The sequence below is a fragment of the Choloepus didactylus genome, chromosome 7, assembly GCF_015220235.1.
Source record: "Choloepus didactylus isolate mChoDid1 chromosome 7, mChoDid1.pri, whole genome shotgun sequence".
Lineage (NCBI taxonomy): Eukaryota > Metazoa > Chordata > Mammalia > Pilosa > Megalonychidae > Choloepus > Choloepus didactylus.
This window is the reverse complement of record NC_051313.1, coordinates 56,561,272-56,584,590: the sequence shown is the minus strand read 5'-3', so window position 1 is coordinate 56,584,590 and position 23,319 is coordinate 56,561,272. Positions and strand designations below refer to the sequence as shown.

At 36.1% G+C, this 23,319-nt stretch overlaps 1 non-coding gene across 1 annotated transcript; it reads left to right on the top strand.

Annotated features, from left to right (window-relative positions):
- The first annotated feature begins 22,621 nt into the window (after positions 1 to 22,621).
- On the top strand, positions 22,622 to 22,810 carry LOC119541010. Its single transcript, XR_005218148.1, has one exon. It is a non-coding gene; the product is annotated as a small nucleolar RNA SNORA73 family (small nucleolar RNA).
- The last annotated feature ends 509 nt before the right edge of the window (positions 22,811 to 23,319 follow it).

Sequence of the window (23,319 nt, the reverse complement as noted above, 5' to 3'; positions counted from 1 at the left end):
TGTATAACCATTCCAACATCTGTTGCAGAACCACTGCATTAACAAAATCTCCTTCATACTTCATGCTGCCTTTACAAGTTACGTGCTGAAAGCAAGACCTAAATTTTACAACGTGCATTCTGATTTTCTATTAAGTGAGAACCCTCTAAAGACCATAAAGGGGCCAAATTATCTAAAATATTATAGGCTTATTATATTTCTACAAAATTATCAATTTTGTAAAACAATTAAACAGGGAAAGCCAATTAGTGAAAAAGTGGTCTTTAGAGTATAATCATTAGTTAGAAGCTCGTTTGATAAGGTTAGGTCCAAATCTAATAAGTTAAACCCCCAGCAGAACCATAATAGAGCCTTAGTGACAATTTTTAACAGTGCCTTCCTCTAAATAGAAACCATCAGAAATTAAGGAAAATTAAAAAAGAAGTTATTTTTACCACAATCAACAAAATCTCTGTGGAGTTATATCAGGTAAGAATCATAGTAGTTCCTTAATTATGATCACTAAAAATTTATTTTTACAATGAATCAAATTATTATTAGTTCTACTTTCTCCTAGTAGACTAAGACCCATAGGTTAAAGAATTAGGAAAAGAAGAGGTAAAATAGTAAATAAAACAAACACCTTAGAACTTCGGGGGAAAGATAAAATAACACTAATTTGTGAGGGGATACAAGTATAATACATATATAGTCATCAATGGACCGTAACATTCTCAGTCTCTAGTAACACGCCTCATTTATGTTCAGAAAATACTCAAGTAAAATATAAAATGAAATGAAGGAGAAAGAGAAATGGATTATGTAAATAGAAATGCATCTATTTACACATAAGCATGAACTCACTTATGAGTTGAATGTGGGGTAATGTCAGAAATTCTGGGTTAATAAATTGGATATTTTGCATAGAGAATTTGCTATTTTCAGAAAAATATGATGCAATCTGATACCTAATAAATATTAATCTATTGATTTTTTCAGAGAACGGAAAAGTTACCTACTTTAAAATAGGGTTATTTGTTTTTTCACAAAAAAAGTCTTAAAGTAAGATACCCATAATATATTTTTACAAACTTTTTTTTTTGCCGCAGCTACTTGCATTCCACTTAACTATATTACCTTCATAGAAATGAATAAGGAGTAATATATTACAGATCAGGAAAATAGTGTTCTCAATTCACTATTTCCTCCCATCTTGATGAACTCTGTCTTTGCAATTCTCAAGGAAGTAGCTAACTGAGGTGGTCAGATCATCAACCCATCAGCACATCCACAATTAAAAAGAGATGAACAGATTGGTCATTAGGGAACTGTTGGTTGATTATATCTCCTGCAGAACCCTAAATAAATATATTCTTCAAGTGGTTATAAAAGCATTGTAAACAATTATTTGCCTCTTAATATTCTCGTTATTTCTTTTCTATTCCATGTGTAAATATTTTATGATTCATTTTTAAATACTGGCAAAACAATAATTTATTTTGACATTTTCATTTTAAAGTATCAATCCTTGCTATGTTAAAGTGTTTTGAGTGAAAGTTTGGTCTTTTTCAGCAACAATGTTCTGGAGCAACATCTTATTACTATCGTTGCATAAATAATCATGCCAGATCTCTCAGGTAATTAAAAAATAAAATAAAATGAGCATCTGTTTGTATAAATTCATAATGTGAATGGTAACATGCAGGTTAAAGGTTAACTGATAAAAAATTGGACATGGTGCATGAACACAAAATGAATTATTGCCTGTCTAAGTAATTTTATTGCTACCACTTAGTTAATTATGCTGTATATCAAACTAATAATTAAGGAAGCAAGCTCTAACTTCAGTGTCCTATCCATACAACTATTTATTACTCCAGGCATTTAGATGATGATTGGCCATAAATTACACACAAGGCATAATAACAAAATAGAATTTGCCTTACTCCCTGAAAAAAATTCACAAATGTTGTTTTAAAATATATTTCAAAGGATGTAAATCCAGCATTCCTAGCTTAATAAGTTAAAACACCTAGATTGAAAGAAACAAATGTTTTAGTAATCTATTGCCGCATAATAAATTACCTCAAAATGTAGTGACTAAAGCAGCAACCATTTAATTTATTTGTTTGTAATTTGTTTTCCACATGGCATCAGCAGGGTGGTTCTCTTAGCGCTGGACAGTGCACTTCTAAGATGGCATCTCTCTCAGTTCTGGAAATTAGAGCAGGCTGTCACTGATAGCTCAACCTTGGCTACTGTCCAGGGGCTTCTAGTCTCCTTTACCTGGTCTTTCCAGTTACTCAGGTTGGGGCTCCTTGTAGCATGGAAAAGAAAGTCTCAAGGGATCATACTTCTTTCATGGAGCCTTGTATCTCCCAGAACACAAAAGCATAATCTTAAGACTTAGATCTGGAATTGGCACACCTGTAATTCTTCTGCATTCTCTTAGTCAAAGCAGGTCATGGGCAAGTTCAGACTCAATGGGAAGGTGCTGCACAAGTGCATGAATAATGGGAGCCACTAAAGTAACAGTCTGCTGTGAAAATAATTTCCTACCAAAATTCTAATAGTACAAACCAATATGTTTCTAGGAAGTAAAATTTGACTTTAACGTAATATAAACACATACATGTGTCAGAATTTTCCAAGAATTTAAAATTATGGTAGCTAACTTTAAATATATGTTATTAAAGCAATGGGGATTTTATAGTAGAATTGCTGTGAATTTCATTCATATTCCCCATCTAATTAATTTTTCCCCAGTTTTCTTCATCATTACATAGAGATAGCCCAGTTGGCAATAGAAGAAAGTTGATGTAGTCACTGGGTCCTGTTACTTGAGGAGATCTGGTAATGTCCGTGTCCTTGATCAGATTACAAATGCACTTCTGGCAATATTTCTCATGTTTCATTCCTGGAGTATAATGCTCTTTATGTCCATCACAAGCAATAATGTTGAGATTAAATCTTCCTCCAATAAGTAATTCCCTAGAAGTTAATGCAGTAGAAGATGGTAAAATGGTAATGAATAATTCAAACTTGATGATCTCTTTTAGTTATTTTAACAAGATACAATAAAATAGAACAAGATTTTCCCCCTGCATAATTTACTTTTTAGATTATCATTAGAAACATTTTGGAAGCTGAATTTTTTTAAAAAGTGACCTATTCTGTTTGCTAAATGGTAACTCATGATATAGTTTCCAACTGAGCATAAAATAAATTCAAGGCACTTACCTGTCTGAAGGTTCTGACATGTGACCCAAAGTTCACTGCTAAAGTCCATGAGTAGAGAAACTTCACACTTACAACAATTAGTCTCCAACAAATGAAAATAGTAAACACAACTAATTCAAACAGATATTCATTCATTGTTCTACATTTATAGCCATATATTATGTGCATCTAAAACTCAAAATGTAGTTAACAACATAATCCTGCCCTGTGAGAATTTAGAATGTAGAAGAGATAGTTCACATATATTAATAAAATAATTCAACATTATAAAGAGGTTTATGATTAAATGCCAAAAGAATTGATAGAGAAAATAAAGGTAGTGGACATTTAAAAGGGAAAGATAAAAGATTAGCTGAAAATCATGCTGAAAGTGTTCACAAAGAAGCCAACTCTAAAATATGAATTGCATTGAGGTATGCAGAAAAGATTCAGAAGCAGTGTGAGCAAATATAAAGATGAAAAAAGGTACATATTCAGAGTTGTCACAGATATTTTTCATTTTTGGCCACCCAGACCTCTCTTCCATCTTCTGAGTAAGAATATTATTTATTTTAAGAATATATCTCTCCTTTTCATTGTGTTCAATCTTTGAACACAAAGAAAAGGAGGTTTGTCCTAGTCCTAACCACGTCTGCTTCATTCATATCTCTAGTTGAAGTCTGGACTTTTCTTCAGCTTTTTAAACAGTTGCTATCTGTGCTAATACTGACATTCATATCTGCCAAGTTGTAGCTCTGAGTTTCAGGTGTCACACAGATACCCAAAGTTCCAGAGATCAATCAGGTTATAAACAAAGGGATCAGCATCTCAGAATCTGGAGATAGCCATTACAATTCAGGAATAGATGTGACTGCTCTAAGAGCTTACAATCTAGATACCATTACAATAAGCATTCCCCTGATAAGCTGTGCTTTAAGGTTCAATTCTAAGTTTACACATTGTAATTAGTCCATATTGCTGAGGCATTATAGTGTTTGCCTTTGTTTCTGGTGTAGTTCACTCAAAATGCTATCTATAGGATCCATCCACCTTGTTGCATGTCTCACAGCTACGCTCCTTCTTGCAGTTGCTCAATATTCCATTGTATGCACATACAAAGTGCACCATTCTGTTCCTCAGTTGATGTTCTAGTCTGCTAATGCTGTTGGAATGCAAAAGACCAGAAATGGATTGGCTTTTATAAAGGGGGTTTATTTGGTTACACAGTTACAGTCTTAAGACCATAAAGTGTCCAATGTAAGGCATCAGCAGTCAGGTGCCTTCACTGGAGGATGGCCAATGGCGTCCGGAAAACTTCTGTTAGCTAGGAAGGCACGTGGCTGATATCTGCTCCAAGTTCTGGTTTCAAAGTAGCTTTCTCCCAGGACGTCCCTCTCTAGGCCACAGCTCCTTTTCAAAATGTCACTCTCAGTTGCTCTTGGGGCATTTGTCCTCTCTTAGCTTCTTGGAGTGAGAGTCTGCTTTCAACGGCCGTCTTCAAACTGTCTCTCATCTGGCGCTTCTGTGCGTTCTTCAAAGTGTCCCTCTTGGCTGTAGCTCCTCTTCAAAATGTCACTCTCAGCTGCACTGAGTTCCTTCTGTTTGTCAGCTCATTTATATGGCTCCAGTGATTTAATTTAGACCCACCCTGAATGGGTGAGGTAACACCTCCATGGAAATTATCCAGAGTCATCACCCACAGCTGGGTGGGCACATTTCCACGCAAACAACCTAATCCAAATGTTCCAACTTAATCCCCACTAATATGTCTGCCCCACAAAATTGCATCAAAGAATATGGCTTTTTCTGGGGGACATAATGCATTCAAACCAGCACAGTTGATGTACCCTTAGGCCACCTCTAGCCATTGCAAGTCATGCATACTGTCTTCATAAACACCAGTATACAAGTGTCTATTCATGCCCCTGCTCTCAGATCCTCCAAGTATATGTCCCATAATGATGTTGCAGAACCCTATGGCACCCACATACTTAGCTTTGTGTGGAACCACCCCACTGTCCTCCAGAAAGGCTATACCATCCTTCCTCCTAACCAAAAGTAAATAAGTGCATCTCTCTCTCCATGTTTTCTCCAGCTCTTTTATCCCTGTTATATTTTTCCATGCAATTTTATAGAGCTATATTCACATACCATATAATTATCCACAAGGTACAATCAGTTGTTCATGGTATCATCATACAGTTGTGCATTTATCACCACAGTCAGCATTTGAACATATTGATTACACACAAAAAAATTTTAATGGATAATAAAAAAAGATAATAAAAAGAAAAACAAAATATCATACAATACAATATAATAGTAGGGTCAGACAACAATACCACTACCAAAAATCCCATATCCCTCCCTTATATCCCTGTCTCACACACATTTAGCTTTGGTATATTACCTTTGTTACATTTAATGGAAGCATATTACAGTGTTACTATCCCCTTTCCAACACTGTGCATGGTTGACATTCATTTGTTCTCCCACATGAAAGAAAAGTTTTCTATTTCTGTATTTAGTCACAATCATTGACCATTCAAATTTTTGCTAAGTTCAATAGTCCCAGTCTTTACCATCTATCTTTACCTCAGATGTCATTCATGCCCTAGCCCACCTCTTTCACCTTTACTCATGGACATCTTTGTTCAGTGTACTTACAATATTGTGCTACCATCACACAGTATTATGCTATCTATTTCTGGATCTATACAATCAATCCTGCTGAACATACTGTAGTCCTTCAGCATCAAATGCCTGATTTCTACCCTCTTTCTATCTCCTGGTAGCCTGTATTATCACCTTTTAACTCTCCAAGTTTGCTCATTAATGTTAGTTCATATTAGTGAGACCATACAGTCTTTGTCTTTCTGTTTGTAACTTTGCTCAACATAAGGTCTTCAAGGTTTATCCACATTATTATATATCCTGTGTCTTTGTTCTGTCTTGCAGCTGCATAATATCCTATCATGTGTATGTACCACAGTCTCTTTATCCACTCCTCCATTGACGGACATTTAGGCTGTTTCCATCTCTTGGCTATTGTGAATAATGCCACGATAAACATCAGTTTACAAATGTCCATTTGTGTCTTAGCTTTCAGTTCCTCTGAGTATATACCAATATGGAATAGCTGGGTCATATGGTAAGTCTATACTTAGCTTCCTGAGGAACTGCCATACTGTCTTCCAGAGTGGTTGCACCATTCTACATTCCCACCAACAATGAATAAGTGTGCCTCTTTCTCCACATCCTCTCCAGCACTTGTCATTTTCTGTTTTTTGGATAATGGCCATTCTGGTAGGTGTGAGATCATATCTCATTGTGGTTTTGATTTGCAATTCCCTAATAGCCAGTGAAGTTGAGAATTTTTTCATATATTTTTGAGTCATTGGTATTTCCTCTTCAGAAAAGTGTCTGTCCATGTCTTTTGCCCATTTTTTAATTGGGTTGTTTTTCTTTCTGTTGTTGGGTTGTAAGATTGCTTTATATATTCAGGATATTAAACCCTTATCTGATATGTGGTTTCCAAATATTGTCTCCCATTGTGTAAGCTGCCTTTTTACCTTTCTGACAAAGTCCTTTGATGTACAAAAGTGTTTAATTTTGAGTAGATCCCATTTGTCTATTTGTTCTTTGGTTGCTTGCGCTTTGGGTGTGAGGTCTAGGGAACCACCTCCTATCACAAGATCTTTACTCAATTGCCCTACATTTTCTTCTAAGAGTCTTATGGTCTTTGCACTAATTTTTAGGTCTTTGACCCATTTTGAGTTAATTTTTGTATAAGTTGTAAGATAGAGGTCCTCTTTCATTCTTTTGGAAATGGATATCCAGTTCTTCAAGCACCATTTATTGAAGAGGCTGCTCTGTCCCAGTTGCTTTGGCTTGATTGCCTTATCAAAGATCATTTGACTGTAGTTGCAAGAGTCTATTTCTAAACACTCAGTTTGATTCCATTGGTCAGTTTATCTATCCTTGTGCCAGTACCATGCTGTTTTGAGCACTGTAGCTTTGTAATATGTTTCAAAATCAGGTAGTGTGAGACCTCCCACTTTGTTCCTCTTTCTCAAGATATTTTTTGGCTATTCAGGGCTTTTTCCCTTCCAAATAAATTTGGTTATTGGTTTTTCTATTTCTGCAAAGTAAGTTTTTGGGATTTTAATTGGTATTGCATTGAATCTAAAAATCAGTTTAGGTAGAATTGACATCTTAATTATATTTAGTTTTCCTTTCCATTAACACTGTATGTTCTTCCATTTTTGTAGGTCCTGTTTGATTTCTTTTAGCAGTTTTTTGTAGTTTTCTTTGTATAGATCTTTTGTCGCCTTCATTAGGTTTATTCCTAAATACTTGATTCTTTTTGTTGCTTTTGTAAATGGAATTTTTTTCTTGATTTCTTCCTCTTGTAGCATACTACTTGTGTATAAGAACACTACAGACTTTTGCATGTTGATCTTGTAGGCTGTCACTTTGCTGTATTCATTGATTAGTTCTAATAGCTTTGCTGTAGATTTTTCTGGATTTTCTACATATAGAATCATGTCATCTGCAAAGAGTGAAAGTTTTACTTTTTCCTCTCCAATTTTTATGACTGCTTTCTTTTTCTTGCCTAACTGCTCTAGCTGTAACTTCCAGCACAATGTTGAATAACAATGGTAACAGTGGGCATCCCTTTTTTGTTCCTGATCTTAGAGGGAAAGCTTTCAGTCTCTCCCCATTGAGTACAATGTTAGCTGTGGGTTTTTCACATATTGCCTTTACCATATTGAGAAAATTCCCTTCTATTCCTGTCCTTTGAAGTGCTTTCATCAAGAAAGGATGTTGAATTTTGTCAAATGCCTTTCCTGCATCAATCAAGATGATCATGTGGTTCTTCTGCTTTGATTTATTGATGTGTTGTATTACATTAATTGATTTTCTTGTGTTGAATCAGCCTTGCATACTTAGAATAAACCCCACCTGGTCATGATGTATTATTATTTTAATTGCTGCTGGGTACAATTTGCAAGTATTTTGTTGAGAATTTTTGCATCTATATTCATTAAAGAGATCAGTTTCTAATTTTCCTTCTTTCTTTCTTTCTTTCTTTCTTTTTTTTTTTTTTTTTTGTATTATCTTTGTCTGATTTTGGTATTTGGGTGATGTTGGCTTCATAGAATGAGTTGGATAGCTTTCCCTCCACTTCAATTTTTTTGAAAAGTCTGAGCAGGATTGGTATTAATTCTTTCTTGAATGCTCGGTAGAATTCACATGAGAAGTCATCTGGTCCTGGGCTTTTATTTTTTGGGAGCTCTTTAATGACTGACTCAATCTCTTTACTTGTGATTGGTTTGTCGAGATTGTTTCTTCTCGGGTCAATGTTGGTTGTTTATGCTTTCTTAGGAAGTTGTCCATTTCATCTAAGTTGTTTAGTTTATTAGCATATTGTTGCTCATAGTATCTTCTTATCTCCTTTTTTTCTGCAGGGTCAGTAGTTATGTTTCTGATCGCATTTATTTGCATCCATGCTCTCTCTATTTTTTTTTTTTTCTTTTTTGTAGCCTAGCTAGGGGTCCACCAATTTAGTTGATTTTCTCAAGAATCAACTTCTGGTTTTGTGGATTCTCTCTATTGTTTTCCTGTTCTCATTTTCATTTATTTCTACTCTAATCTTTGTTATTTCTCTCTTGTTTACTTTGGAGTTAGTTTGCTGTTCTTTCTCTAGTTCCTCCAGGTGAACAGTTAATTCCTCAATTTTTCCTCTCTCTTCTCTTTTAATATAGGCATTTAGGGCAATAAATTTCCCTCACAGCACCACCTTTGCTGCATCCCATAAGTTTTTTGTTTTTTTTTTTAATTTTTATTTTGAAATAATTTCAAACATAGGACAGTTGCAAATACAATTCAAACCCATACAGGGAACTCCAACACTGCCCCCCGACCCCCAGATATCCATATCTACCAATTTTACATTTTGCTACCTTTTCAGTACCTTTCTTTCTCATTCCTTCCTTCCTTCCTTCCTTCCTTCCTCTCCCCCCTCTTTCTTTCAACTATATCTATTATCTATCAATTATCTATCTACCCATTTATCTTCTGAACATTTGAGAGCAGGTTGCATATATCATACTCCTTGAACTCATAACACTTTCATGTATATTTCCTATGAACAAGGATATTCACTTATATCATTAACTCAACTGCAATTAATTCAAGAAAATTGATACGGATATAAAGTTTAAATTCTGTATTCCAATTTTTCCTTATGCCCCCTTTGAGCTTTTCTCCTCCATTGTTAGATCCACTCCAGTATCATATATTGCATTGATTGTCATTAACTCTTAACTTTTTTTAAAATTAACTATGTCAAAAATTTCTTTAAAAAAAGATATACAATAAAAAAACATTTCAAACAAACCATAACAAGGGAGTAAGAAAAAGACAACTAACCTAAAATAACTACTTTACTTCCAACCTGTTCCTACTCTACCCCAAGAAAATAACCTAATATAGCAACATTTCTGTGAACTTGTTCCTACCATACCCATCAGAAATTAACAAACTTATAGTCATTCCTGGGAATTCCCAGAACATTAAATTTACCCATGATAGCTTATATGTTCTTATTGGGTTATCATCCCCCCTTCATTAATTGCTCTCTATTGCTAGTTCCCCTACATTCTACATTATAAACCATTTATTTTAGGAGTGTGTTGTTTAACCTCCAGGTGTTTGTGAATTCTCTAAGTCTCTGATGGTTATTGACTTCTAATTGTATTCCATTGTGGTCAGAGAATGTGCTCTGAATAATTTCAATTTTCTAAAATTTATTGAGGCTTGTTTTATGTCCCAGCATATGGTCTATTCTGGAGAAAGTTCTGTGATCACTAGAGAAGAATGTGTATTGTGGTGATTTGTGATGTGATGTTCTATATTTGTCTGTTAAATCAAATTCATTTATCAGATTGTTTAGGTTTTCAATTTCCTTATTAGTCTTCTGTCTGGTTGATCCATCTATAGGAGAGAGTGATGTTTTGAAGTCTCCCACAATTATTGTGGAAACATCCATTGCATCCTTTAGTTTTGCCAGTGTGTGTCTCACGTATTTTGTGGCACCCTGATTAGGTGCACATTTATGATTGTTATTTCTTCTTGTTGAATTGTCCCTTTTATTAGTATTTAGTGGCTTTCTTTGTCTCTCCTAACATCCTTGCATTTAAAGTCTATTTTATCTGAGATTGATATTGCTACTCCTGCTTTCTTTTGGCTGTAGCTTGCATGATTTAATTTTTCCATCCTTTCACTTTCAATTTCTTTGTGTCCTTGTGTCTAAGATGAGTCTCTTGTATGCAACATATTGATGACTCAGATTTTTTGATCCATTCTGCAAATCTATGTCTTTTAATTGGGGAGTTTAATCCATTTACATTCAATGTTATTACTGTGAAGGCATTTCTTGAATCAGCCATCCTATCCTTTGGCTTATGTTTGTCAGATATATTTTTTCCCTCTCTCTCTTAATATCCTTTAATGAACCAATATTGAATCTCTTTAAAACTGAACCTTTCTCCATATCTCTCTCTCTTTTCTTTGTTTCTCTGTCAGTAGGGCTCCCTTTAGTATCTGAAGTAGGGAAGGACTTTTATTAGCAAAATCTCTCAGCATTGTTTGTCTGTGAATAATTTAAGCTCTCCCTCAAATTTGAAGGAGAACTTTGCTGGATAAAGTATTCTTGGTTGGAAATTTTTCTCTCTCAGAATTTTAAATATGTCATGCCACTGCATTCTCACCTCCATGGTGGCCACTGAGTAGTCACTACTTAGTCTTATGCTGTTTCCTTTGTATGTGGTGAATTGCTTTTCTCTTGCTGCTTTCAGAACTTGCTCTTTCTCTTCTGTATTTGACAGTGTGATCAGAATATGTCTTGGAGTGGCTTTATTTGGATTTATTCTATTTGGAGTTCGCTGGGCATTTATGCTTTGTATATTTATATTGTGTAGAAAGTTTGGGAAGTTTTCCCCAACAATTTCTTTGAATACTCTTTCTAGACCTTTACCCTTCTCTCCCCCTTCTGGGACACCAATTAGTCTTATATTTGGATATCTTATTTTATCTATCATATCCCTGAGATCCATTTCAATTTTTTTAATTTTTTCTCCATTCTTTCTTTTGTTCTTTCATTTTCCATTCTGTGGTCCTTGAGGTTGCTGATTCATTGTTCAGCTTCCACTAGTCTTGTACTATGAGTATCCAGAATCTTTTCAATTTGGTCAACAGTTTCTTTTATTTCCATAAGATCATCTATTTTTTTATTTACTCTTACAATTTCTTCTTTATGCTTTTCTAGGGTCTTCTTCATGTTCTTTATATCCTGTGCCATGCTCTTCTTCATGTCCTTTATATCCTGTGCCATGCTCTCATTGTTTGTCTTTAGTTCTTTGATTAATTGCTCCAAGTACTGTGTCTCCGCTGATCTTTTGATTTGGGTGTTTGGGTTTGGGTTATCCATCTCATCTGGTTTTATCATATGCTTTAAAATTTTCTGTTGTTTTTGGCCCCTTGGCATTTGCTCTTCTTGATAGGGTTCTTTTAGGATATGTAGGATTATTCAAAGTTGAATCTCTAATTTGTCAGATCTACAGCTTGGTGGCATACACTTTCTCTAACTAACCAGCAGATAGCATCTGCAATTCACCTATTCCCCTGAAATCAGTTCTCCCCAAATTTGTCTTTGTGGTGTGTGGGGGTCTGATTCTTGTGGGGTCCAATCGGTGCACCAGGTTTGGGTGTGTTGTTGGTGCTGTCTGCCCTGAATGTGGGGCGTGTGTCTGAGCAGTTGGGGGGGGAGGGTAGCTTTAATAATGAAACCTCCCAGTTGTTCCTGGAAATTTAAGGCTGTTGCAAGAGACTAAACCTTCGGTTCAGTCTCACCACAGATTGTCTCTGCTGCTGACCCACAAGTCCTTGGTATTGGCATATGGTCCCTGGAATTTTCAAGTGGGTCCCTCTTTCAAGCCATGCACTTCTAGAGCCTCTGCTGAGGGAAGGTTGTGCTACATCAAAAGTGTGTGCTGTCCCTCAAAGGAAGTTCTGGGCCACCAGACCATGTAGAGATATTCCCAGCCTGCTGAAAGGATGGTTGAATGAGGTGTGTTAATTTCCCCCTTTTTGCACGGCTCTGCCTTCCCAGCTCTGGGACAATTAGCTGAGGGTGCACAAAAGGCTATTGTCTATGCCGGATATTGTGGCATGTACGTGTGTTGCTGGAAACACTTCCTGTCACACTGGGTTTTTTGGTGCAGCTCTGGGCTGTGGCTCCAGCACTGGGCAGGAGTGTTCCCAGCCTGCCGGGAAGATGGCTGCAAGGGGCATGGTTTTTTTCCCCTTTTGGCTCCCCTCTGCCTTCCTCTCTCTGAGACAATTAGCAGCCAGTGCATGAAAGGCTACCTTCCACACCAGATATTGAGGCATTTGCACAGCTCTTTCCTGCCATGCTCCACTGTGCGGTTCTCGCTGCTGTATCTGCAGCCGCTTTGGGGATTTTTTAAAAAAGAACTAGTCCACCTTCAAACACCAACCCTTGGTTTCCCCACACCACAGTGTGGCTGCCAGATATTCAGCAGTTTACTCACTTGTTTCAGAATGCAGACTCCCAGTTTCACCAAGTGCACAGTACCTGTGGATTTAGCAGACTTTGTCTAGCTGGTGTGTTGCTGGAATTGGTGTTCTGGGTCACTTTCTGGCTTTTATCTAGTATTTTTCATGGAGGTGTTTTTTTTTGCGCTGTCTCTCCTAGCCGCCATCTTAGGTTCTCTCTTCTACAAGTTTTGATATGCTGTGTTTTCATTGTCATTTGCCTCAAGGTATTTACTAATTTCTCCCATAATTTCTTCCTTTATCCACTGGTTTTCTAAGAGTGTGTTGTTTAGCATCCATATATTTGTGAATTTTACAATCGTCTTCCTGTTATTTATTTCCAACTTCATTCTGTTATCTGAGAAAATGTTTTTTATAATATCAATTTTTTAAATTTATAAGACTCCCTTTGTGAGTCTAGGATATATGTGGTGTATCCTAGAGAATGTTCCATGAGCACATGAGAAAAAAATGTGTATCCTGCTGTTGTGGGTTGTGGGGGGTTGTAGTGTTCTATAAATGTCTGTCAAGTCTAGTTCATTTATCATAGAATTCAACATCTCCATTTTCTTATTGGTCCTCTGTCTAGATGTTCTATCCCTTGATGAGAGTGGTGTATTGAAGACTCCAACCATTATTGTAGAGGCATCTACTTCTCCTTTCAGTGTTCTCAGTGTTTGCCTCATGAATTTTGGGGCACTCTGGCTTGGTGCATAAATATATATAATTGTTATGTTTTCTTGCTGAATGGACCCTTTTATTAATAAGTGTCCTTCTTTGTCTCTTTTAATTGTTTTACTTTTGAAGTCTAATTTGTCTGATATTAATATAGCTACTTCTGCTTTTTTCTGTTTGCTGTTTGCATGAAATATCTTTTTCCAACCTTTCACTTTCACCCTATTTTTCCCTTGTGTTTAAAGTGAGTTTCTTACAGACAGCTTATAGATGGGTCCTGTTTTTTAATCCATTCTGCCAGTCTATGTCTTTTTGTTGGGGAGTTTAATCCATTAACATTTAGTGTTATTAGTGTAAGTGCAGTACTTCTTTCTACCATTTTGTCTTTTGGATTTTGTACATCATGTCTTATTTTTTCCTCTCTCTCCTTTTAGCCTTCCTGATAATATTCATTTCTACACTCTTCTCCAGGCCTCTGTCTCCTGTCTTTTCCTATCAGCCTGTAGCAGTCCCTATAGTATTTCTTGTAGTGCTGATCTCTTAGTCACAAACTCTCAGTGTCTGTTTCTCTGAAAATATTTTAACCTTTCCCTCATTTTTGAAGGACAGTTTTGCCAGATACAGAATTCTTGGTTGGCAGTTCTTGTCTTTCAGTATCTTAAATATATCATACCACTGTCTTCTTGCCTTTATGGTTTCTGCAGAGAAATCTGTACATAGTCTTATTGAGCTTCCCTTGTATGTGATGGATTGCTTTCAGAATTCTCTCTTTGTCTTTGTCATTGGACAGTCTGATCAGTAAGTGTCTTGGAGTAGGTCTACTGAGATCTGTTCTGCTTGGGGTATGCTGTACTTTCTGAATCTACACTTTTCTGTCTTTCATAAAGGTTGGGAATTTTTCAGTGAGTATATCTTCTATTATTCTTTCTGCCCCTTTTCCCCTCTTTTCTCCCTCTGGGACACCCATAACACATATATTTGTGTGCTTCATGTTGTCATTCAACTCCCTAAGGCTATGCTCATATTTTTCCATTCTTTTCACTATCTGTTCTTTTGTGTATATGAATTCAAATGTCTTGTTTTCCAATTCACTGATCATTTCTTCTGCCTGTTCAAATTTACTGTTGTATCCCTCATTGTCCTTTTCATCTCCTCCATTATGCCCTTCATTCCCATATGTTCTGCCTTTTGTTTTTTCAAGTTTATGTATTCTTCTTTATGGTCATCCAGTGTCTTCCTTATATTCTTCATCTCTTTTGCTATATCTTCCCTCAGTTCATCAACTTGATTCTTGAATTGATTTAGGTGTTTTGTTTGAACATCTTCAATTAGTTCTTCCTTCAGTTCATTGAACTGAGTTAGCATTAGTTTCCTCAACTCCTGTATCTTGGTTGAACTATTAGTTTGTTCCTTTTGCTGGTCCATATTTTTGTGTTTCCTAGTACGGCTTATTATCCTAAGCTGCCTATGCATCTGGTTTCTTGATTAGTTTATTCTGGAGCTCATTTTCACTCTTTCACCTAGGGTTTTCTTGTTGGTTTGCTTCTCTAACCATTGGCGTTCAGTTCAGCTTATTCTAGACCTTTATTTAGTTGAACAGAGTTTTTCATCTCTTGTTTTTCTGGTTCTTGCCCTGCCTCTATGTAGTCTTTTTCTGTGAGGGTCTCCTCAGATATGGTCAACCCTAGTCAGGTTTTCCCAGTCCAGAGAGGCCCAGGTCTCAGGAGGAGTATATGGAGTATCCTTGAGAATGAGACCTTCCTGTGAGGCCTTTAGATTCTGTGTTTTTCCTATCCTATCCAGCAGGTAGCACTTGCCAGCCTGCAGCTCCCCCACCAGTGTAAGGAGGTATGGAGCCTTTAGTTCTCCCAGTAACCCTGACCCTGTTGGGGGCATTGCTGAATGAAGCTGGTTTCTGAATTCCAGCCCCTGGAGTCTGAGTTACCAGAAAGAGGGCTGCCTCTGGCACTGGATCACTCCCCCCCTTTTCTTTGGGGAGTTTTGCCCTCCAGGAAATTGTCTCCCACACTAGACTTATTGCTTTGTCTCTCAGAGCTATCTTAGCTCTGCTCTTGCCTGGGCCCAAATTGCAAGTCTTTGAGGCTTTCTGTAATGAGCTACTTAGAATAGTTATTTTTTTAAAAAAAGAGAAAAAGACTTTAAAAAACATAAAAGAGAAAGAAAGGCACGGTATAGACTGTTTAAAGAAAGGGCTTTAATTCTGTCCTTGCAGTTCTGATGGATTATTGAAATGCAAAAAGACAAGGAGTTAGAACAATTGAGGTGCAGGCAAGAAACCAGAAAAAACAGCTTTTCAGAGAAGGGCCCTGGCCATTTGTTTTTTCAAGTTTATGTATTCTTCTTGTGCTTGATTTTGTTTGAGCCCAGCCCTTCTCCCTATTATGTTCGCCTCCAAATCCAAAAGTCTCTGTTTTTGTTTTTGTTTTTGTATTTTGCTGTTTGGGCTAGCCCTATCTCCTCTCCACTGGGCTGACTGTTCCCAGATTGTCCAGCATCTGGTCTCAGAAATTTGGTTGGAATTTCTGCTCAGCAGTCTGAGTTTGTTAATCAGTTTTGTAATTGGGGCCAGGTTAGGCCTCCCTCAGGAAACCAGCCACAAAACAGTTCTTTGTGTCTGGCAGGGAGGGGCACTGACCCTCTGGCCATGAGAACTTACAGATTTCACTGATATCAGCTGTTCCATGTACTGGAGACTGTTTTATGATGCATGTCCAAACACGTAGCTCCCTGAGATGCCTTTCCACATAGTTCCTGGCTATCTACCAGCTGCCACAGAGGAGTAACTAAAACCCACACCTCACCACTCCACCATCTTGCCTCTGTTGTGTTCAATCTTGATTAAGAAGCCCCTCTGGTCTTCCACTTCTGAAAATAAAGGATTCAGTGGAGGCCCCTTCATTGAGATTTTTGCTCTTCCTATCCCATAAAAACAAAGACAGGCAAGTGATCCAACGGCCAAGCATACATTCTCTCTCACAACTTTTAATCTCCAGTGGAGGAGTGCTGGTTAGGATTTTTTCATATCTCAATGTTCAAGGTAAGTTTAATCAGCAGTTACTGCTACCAAGATTTGTAAAGGTGCCAAACTTTTGTTTAGTCTAAGTCTCAATATCCTGCTTTAATTTGGATCCTTTGAGTGCATCCATATCCTTCCAATAAATATGTTTTTGGCTTTTGAAGTGAGAGAACTTGGAGACTCAGTATTTAACAGTAGCTAACTGGATGTCATTAAATTGTTCTGTTAGTTTTCAAGATTTAGAAACTTGGATGATCATGGTATCTGTCAGTTGCTAGTCCAAAACATATGTGTCTCACCAAGGCAACATTCATGACAAAGTTGAGCATTGCCCTGAATGGAAGGTATTTCAAAAGGGATGGAATGAAACATGTAAAAGCTGGGAATGTAGAGGAAGTTGGGAGAGATGAATGAGAAGTGATGTGGGAGTTAACAAACAAGAGGAGAGCCACAAAGAAACTAGTAACAGCTGACATTTATTGAGCACTTACTATTATTTATGCCACTTACCAAATTAAAGAGACCCTGCAACCAATCAGAAGGTACAGTATTTTCACAGGGGAACAAAGAGCTAGAGATAGAGGAGGCAATAACTGAGCAAGTAGAAGAGCAAGAGTAGGTCTGGGCAAACACTAACGTGAGAGGTCATTGTCCCTTGCTGAAACCCCATTGCTTGCTGAAAGATTATTATTGAATGGATCGAAGTGGATCAGAAAACATCACTGGCAAAAATAAATGAATTTAGAGAAGATAGGAAATAACTTGTGGGAGTGGGAGAAGGATTTGGATTCTGACACAAGTTTGAAGTGACATAGTAGCTAGCATAAATATGTGATATAGAAATTGTGATCCAGAGCTAGACAAGGGATACTGATTAGAGAAACATAAGCATAAGGCTGCAAACTAAAAATCATCTCACAAGAGAAGGAAAGTAGAAGAAAAAGAACAAAATCACAAAGGCAGCATAGAGAAAAACACTATTTTTAAAGGGAAGGAGAAAGAAAAGGAGTGAATGGCAAAGAGGAATTGACAAGGTAAGAGAAAAGCCAAAATTATATGGTATCATAAGTTACACCAAAGAAATATAGAAACACAACTAACAATATCTAGCAGTTAGGACTGAGGAAGAATAACTAACAGACATTGCCTGGTTAATTTTCATTTGGGGGTAACGGCTTCAGAGTGATGCATTTGGATATGTTTTCCTAATACATCTTTATGGCAACATCTCAGTTTGATAATATATTAATGTACTGTATTTCTCAGAGAATGGTTCTTTGATACATTTCTCTAATGATAGTGCTATCCAACATAAATAGATGCTTTAGCAAATTTAATTTAAAGACACAATTAAAATACTTCCTGACAGTAATATACTGACTACATATAAGATAATCTGTATTTTCTTCCACCAAATAAAACATAACCTGGATAGAGTATTACACAATTAAAGACAGAGAAGAAGGCTTAAAATGTACAGTTTCTATTTGGGACAATGGAAAAGTTTTGGTAATGGATGGTGGTGATGATAGCACAGCATTGTGAGCATAATTAAGAGCATTGAATTACGTATTTGAATGTGGTTAAAAAGGAGGAAAATTTAGGTTATATATAAGTTACTATGATAAAAACTGAAAAAGAAAAATCCATGGAATTGCCCAACACATATATGTGAAACCTAAGTTAAACCATGGACAATAGTTAGTAGAACAATTATAAAAAGGTGTTTTCATCAATTGTAACAAATGTACCACACCAATGCAAGGTGTTTATGATACGGCAGTATATGGGAACCCTGTGTTTTATGCATGATTTTCCTGGAAGCCCATAACTTCTCTAATAATAAAAGAAAAGAAACCAAAGATATGCAATTAGGAAAGTTCTATCATTATCCCTTAAACGCAATAGCTTCAGCATCTTGATACTTGATATTCATTAGGAAAGGTTAACTCCCATAGAGTAGCTGGCAGTAGCTAACTTTAATAGAGAGCCTCTCATTTGTATTTAAAACCATATTTACTGTTTTGTGTATTGTCTTACATGAATTTAAAATATCTGAAAGTACATTTTAAAGTATAAAATACTTTTATTTTTCTGTAGCCTCTTAGAGAATTTAGGACAGCTACAATTTTATTAAGCATTTACTAGATAACAACCATGGTTCTAAGTTCTTTACATAAATTACCTCACAGTTATCCTCACAAAACCCCCAATGAGGCAGATACTATGGTTATTCTCATTTTATAGATTAGGAACCTGAAACTCAAAAAAAGTGAAGATTGGCTCAAGGATTCAGAACAAGAAATTGATGGAACCAGTATTCAAATTCAGGTTGTCTGGCAAGAGTCTGGACTCTTTGCCACTCCCAAATGATAAAATGCCAGGTGACAAGGGGAACCAGCCTCATAATTGTTATGCCAGAAAATTTAAGGACTAGTATAGCCCTGAGTTAAGACACATGGCGTGTGTATACAAAAACACCTTGTTAGTCTGTAGGGGATTTGCTTGATATACAACAGGGAGAGCCCTTCAGAAATCAGAGAAACTGCCAAAGAATTGGTGCTGATGATCTAAAACCCAAAAACCTGTTAGAGAGCTGCCCTCCAGGGAAACTAACCTGATCTGAACATCCTCTTATTTCAGCACTCCCTTCCCTGGTAGAACAGACTCATGAAACCCTGTGAATAATACATGCCCTCTATCTGATTTGAACATTCGTTTTAAGTATTTATGATAATGGTAAAGAAATCACATAAGAAATAAAAAATAAATCAATAAAAAAAGTTCTTAGAAAATATTTATGAAAAACAGTTAGACCTGTTTGCCCCTTATAACCACAACTAACCTTTACAAGTCTCCCGTGCAAGGTGACCTCATCTAACCCCACTCCTCTAATTCATCTTTATCAATGCCCTCTTGATCCTATGACCTACCCTGGGTTGCCTCAAACTGGCAAGAAAGATATGTAATTAAGTTTTGAATATATTAAATAGATAAATGCATAATATCTAATGCTATTAAATGATTTTTGTATCTGTATTTTTAAAATGGAAATTCATTCCTTTCTTCTAATAAAAATAATATATAATTATTCATTGAAAATAGGTGTAGAAAGTTAAAAGCCTCTTACAACCTTACTCTTTAGTTTGTCTCCTTAACTCCTAAAATAATCTTGGTATATATCTTTTGCTTTATAAACACACACACATTTAAGTGCTTATTTAACTTAATGAATATACTTCAACATTTTAAATGGTTGAATAGTTTACCATTGTGTTCATTTGCTCTATTTTCAAAGCAATCTACTGCACATTTAAGGACTAGATTATTTGACCAATCTGATGAGCATATTAGCTGTCTGAATTGCTTTTTACTGTTGTAAATAATTAAGCATAAATATCTTTGGGCATACATATTTGCACATCTCTATTACACTCTTTTTAGCTTTTACACATATTGTTAAATTACCTTTTAAAATTTGTCATTTCTGCTCACATTTCTCCCCACATTGTCTTCAAGTTACCAAATACCCACAGCTTTAAAACAGTGCACATTACACATATTTTTAAGTATTTTAATATTTCTTTGTTCATTTCTGTGGGATTTTAAACAGCATAAGAGGTAAAAAAAAAAAAAAAAAAAAAAAATGTACCAATTGATATCCCCAAACTGAAAGTCAGTAGAATGTTTAACACTAATTTGAAATGATTTTATAATTCTAATTCTCTTTTTATTTAAGAAAAAAGCCAAAGTAACACATTTTATTATTCTATGTAAAATATATTTTGTCTGTTAGCTTTTTAAAAGGACACAAATCTTTTGGTAGTTTCCCAAAGCACACAAGATTTTTTTGATGTTATACCTGATATTAGAAAGTTCATCACTGTTTTATAAATGTATAGAAAATCAAAAAATCAAAACCAATGGCATAAAAGGAAAAAAAAATACATTCTAAATACATATGTTTATTCCTAAGCAAAGATCAGCATCCCATGTCTATAAATATGAAATCAAGATGAAGCTGTTGTGTTGCATACGTGCGAGTGCATAACTTGAGCAAATCTGTTATAGCGGCTTCCATCCTGAGTGCTGCTATTATTGCTCCAAAGCAAATACCAGTGGAAAAGCTCCAAGAGGGGAGAATTGCCAAGTGGAGAAAGAAAGTCAGAAACAAAGAATCAAGGGTGGTTCCATATGTTGCCTAGGATCAAACTTCCACCACTAGAAAGGAGCCAAATACAGCTGCTGCCTTGGACTAAACTGGAAGCTTTGGTGGAAGAAACCAATGCTTCTGAAGGGCCTACCTACTTTTCCATAGAAATCTCATTGTCATTTCTGAAGGAAAAGAGAAAATCATGCAAAATATTCATTATCCCTTTCAACTCATATACCTTATAACATACCTTAATTCTAAAGTAGCCTCATAGAACAAATACATATATACAACTCTTTATTTTGCAAAACCCTTGCCACTAAAATAAATATGAATAGTCTAGAAATGTTATTTCAGAATTAGAGATCCCCAAAACACATATTTTGACTTAATCTCAAATGACCAGTATTAATATCTTTATTTAGCCAAATCTAAGTTCAAAGTCAAATTTCACCATTTTAGAAGGAAGTCTGTGAAAAACAGAAGAAATCTTAGGGAATCCCACTTCCATCATTAATAGAGTAGATTGTAGCAGGGCAAGTTTCTAGGAAGGAAAGCTAGAAAATCTGGATAGAACACCATACCACCCCCACCCACCCACACAAAAAATTGTTGAAACCATCAAAGAGCTGCTGAAGCGGTCATTGCTTGAGAAGCCAATATCCTTGAGAGAAAGAAATTTCATTAAAATTAGTGCAAAAGTCTCTTCATTAATTTTTTTTCTCTGAGCATTTAGAATTCCTTGGCATAGGGATAAAGACCAGACAAGTAGACAGAAGGCAGCTACAAGAAGTGGTGATGCCAGGGGCCCTTCAGCAATTTTTCAGAGCTATGGGGAATAGGAGGCAAAGACAGGAGCTTGGAGATTTCATATCAGCCAGGACTTGACAGTACAAAATCACAGAAAGAAGGTAAATGTAGAGAAGTGAGACCAACATTAAGCACCAGTTTTCAACAAGTATTTATTGACTCTTAATCTACGCAGCTCAATAGGCTAAGAAGCCTACTTAAAAATGGTTAAAAGCAGAATGGACTAAAAATTGTAGAAGAGGACATTCTAAGCAGGATTTAGGGAGGAGTGGAGGGGTGTGTCCTAGAAAAAATACTGTAATTAGAACCCAAGGAGTATGAGTGAATGAGAGGTAGAATAAATTTTACAAACACTACAATTTGTTCTTGAGTAAGTTTGGGTCCTGATTGGATTTGAGGTGATCTTCTCCAAATTCAATTTTATGCCAAAAAATAGGGTGAATCCTCTTTGGATGAATATAACCCTAACCAGAGACTCAAAAATGTTGCATACATTGAATAAAAAATAATCAGTCATAACAAGAAGGGCTGGGATTGAAACAATAGGAACAGACCGACTAATTATACAATCAGACAAGGACTTTAAATAATTCTGATTAATGTGTTTAAGAAAAATTAATGAAAAAACATGATTTCAGTGGAAAATGTGATCTATATAAAAAGAATTATTTGGAGGATTGGTATTACCTGATTTCTAAGACTTACCTTAAAGCTACAGTAATTAAGACAGAGTGGCATTGATTAAAGTATGGGTAACAAAACCAATGGAATCAAGTATACAGTCCATTAAGGGAGAAACACATATATGGTCACTTGACCATAAAGGTGAAATTGCAGCTCTTTGGGGAAAAGGTTCAACATTTCAATTAAAGGTTCTGGGTCAAATGGATTTCAGAGAGAGAGACAAAAATGGTTTTTGACCTACTCTGTGCCACACTATATCAATTCCTGATAGATTGTTTATCTAAGTGTGAGTGATCAAAAATAAGGCTTCTAGAAGTTATCATAGAGTATCTCCATTTTTGAGTTGGCAATAATTGCTTAAGCAAAACATGAAATCACACACCAAAGAGGAAATGACTGATAAATTAGTGTACATTAAATTAATGACTGTTCATTAAAAGACACCATTAGGCTGGGAGGTCACTTCCCAGGCTCTGTCCAGGTGGCACAGGGAAGCCCTGCCCGGTGATGTACAGTCTGTTTCCACAACATTGGACATGAAGCCACGCCTTGAGCCTGTGCCTGCATATTTCTACAGCTTCTTAGAGTCTTGTGGACAATGACTGAGGAGACAAACCATGCAGGAAACAGCCCTCCAAAGCATCCCATTGTGGATCTAGGTTCCATTTACCACATGTTCAAGAGGAATGGCTTGTTTTAATCTATTTGTGGATTCCATGTGATAATTTCTACCTTTGATTTACAGAATGCTCAGAATTCCAAACAGCTCAGATTCGAGGAGAGAAGAGGAGCAACACCTTTTGGGCAGGAGTTGACACTGAAATATTTTGGGATCCTTTAACATTGAGGTCTACTTTCTTGAAGGGTTTGGGAATTGATTAGAAATACAAATACAAAACCATGTTAGAGAGCTTCCTACTAGTTTTAATTTATAATGTACTAAGTATAACCCACATATTGAGTTTTCTGAAAATAAAAAATTATTTTACTAATAATAGTGTATTTATGAATTAAAATAAAGTTTTTTTGACATGTTCCTGTGGTTTCTCTTTTAAGCAGAAATGTAATGGCATCAGCCAAACCTACTTGTTAACCAATGAAGAAAACTGCCTCTGCCAGTTAGCTCTTGGTGGTTTGAATA